General features: G+C 33.9%; 1 long non-coding RNA gene across 1 annotated transcript; it reads left to right on the top strand.

The window, feature by feature from the left end:
* Window positions 1-370: 370 nt before the first annotated feature.
* On the top strand, window positions 371-1,158 carry LOC124460933. The gene is made up of 2 exons (XR_006954860.1): window positions 371-538; window positions 609-1,158. It is a non-coding gene; the product is annotated as an uncharacterized LOC124460933 (long non-coding RNA).
* Window positions 1,159-2,226: the final 1,068 nt, after the last annotated feature.

Consider the following 2,226-nt stretch of genomic DNA (forward strand, 5'->3'; position numbering starts at 1 on the left):
CGCGAATTTTAAAAAATATATAACAAATTTATAAGTCCAGTCCTCGTAAAACAGGAAACAGATTTCTTCCTTTACATCAAAATTACATACCTATGTCAATTGCAAAAAGTTACAAAAGTTGAATATTGTCCCTTTGGCCACACTTAAGTTATACATATAAAATTCTACATCAAAATTAACTACAAATTTTAGCATACATTCATCCCTCTAATCTAAACATTTTTAAAATCCTTATTGTTCCTTTTGACAAAAATTGGGAAATACAAATTTAGAACATAATACCCAAAAAGTTACAAAAGTGGTTACGTTTAATCCTTTATATCAAAATTAAGTAAAATTTTAACACGAAATAAGAATAAAATTCATTCATTATACGAAACATATATTTTTTATATTACATTACATCAAAATTAAGAACACATTCCATAAAAAATGGTTAAAGGTTACGAAACATATACATAATCCTTTATATTATATCATTGTGATTTTTAATGTCCTTTCGGCCAAAGTTACGAAGTACATATAATTAAGCGAAATTGTAAAAATAAATTCTTTTATTTGGAAATTTTGCTAAATTTTAAAAGATCCTGTAACCTGTATCCTGTTAGCGTACCAGTCATATCCAAAATTATGTGCAGCAAGGCGACAGACCGTCAGCGCAGATTCTAGGATTGCAGGCATGCTCATCGGACACACAGCTCATGTGAAGGACTGCAGAAATGAAAGGTTGCGGATGTTCCAGAAACGCTTGCACACCTCCTGTGTAGCCTTGGCAGCGATGAGGCTTGGGTACCTAGGAGTCCACCTGCTGAAAACGCTTCAGGATGCAGCCAAGCGAACAATATACCAACTCTTGACATTCGTCTGACACCCATATCCTGTAGTCGGTCTATGTGGGATGTTCCGGATGTTCAAGAAACGCTTAGACACATCCTGTGCAGCCTTGGTAACGAGGCATAGCTACCCCATATAAGAAATCGCTTCAGGATGCAGCCAAGCGAACAATTTATCAACTCTTGATGTCATGTCAGACACCCCCCCGCTCCCGCACCCCACGGACGAAAATCTGTCTGTGGGACTCCTAGTGGATGGCCTGCTTAAACTAACCTAACCTATATCTAGAAAATCTAACCATTATATTTAACAATTGCAAAGTAATGACTTCTTTACATCAAAATTAAGTGAAAAACAAACGATTCTTCATCAAAATTACACAAAAGCACAAAAATCGGGAAGTAATTTTTTAATTAAAAATTAAACTTAGTGTTCGTTAAAATTTCAGTATTTAAAAATTTAAGTTTATGGTGTTTCGTGGTTGTTTTGTTTTAAAAGTATCTATATATCCCGTTTATATTAGTGTTTCCTAAAAACGCGAACTAAATTCAAACTTCGAAACCGCGTCTACGACATTCATACAACATTCAAACATCGTTTCGAAAACAAGTCACAAATTAAAATTTTATGACCACATTAAATTTTTCGCAGATATTTATTTTTAGGTTTAAGAATATAGGCATATAATTCTATGAATATATTTGTGGAATTAAGTCCAGCATCATATATTAAGAAGCCCTTTTCCGTGGTGAACAAATACTGACTGCATACAATGGAAACTTGCAGTCTCTAAGGCAGTGCATTCGCTGTTGTCAACGGATGTCCGACTTCCCATACGAAATCCAGGCCAACTATTGAATCTAGGTAGGTAGGTGTCTTTTAGCCACATTGTTTGCCAACCAGTTGAGCAGACAAATGACAGTTTGAAAGGTCGCCAGCGGCAGACTTGAAAAGACCGACGATGAGATATGCATGTATGTCTTTTTTTTTGTCAATCTCTATTGCATATTTAATATTTTTTTATTTTCCACCAAAATGAATTCAGTTTTGTTCGTTTTCATGAAACGATCGTTTTGTTTTCGCTTGTCTAATTGTTTATTTAAATCGCCACACTGAACATTGTCCATTACAATAAATTCCAAAGTCATCATAGGTAAACTTTTATTAAGCCACTGTCAAATTCTCTCTTTAGAATGTAGGCAAATGTCACCATTTTGGAATATAAGAATAAGTTTGGTTTTTAAATTGTAGGTCAAATATGTTAGTAGAAATTTTAATGAATTTCAGTTTTTACAATTCGGTAATAGATAGAGAAGCATAAAAAGTTAAAGTCGATCTCGGTTTTTATACCATACACCCATAGGGTGAAATGGTATATTAAAGTCGCCAAAA

Source organism: Drosophila willistoni, unplaced genomic scaffold, assembly GCF_018902025.1.
Source record: "Drosophila willistoni isolate 14030-0811.24 unplaced genomic scaffold, UCI_dwil_1.1 Seg164.1, whole genome shotgun sequence".
NCBI classification, from domain to species: Eukaryota; Metazoa; Arthropoda; class Insecta; order Diptera; family Drosophilidae; genus Drosophila; species Drosophila willistoni.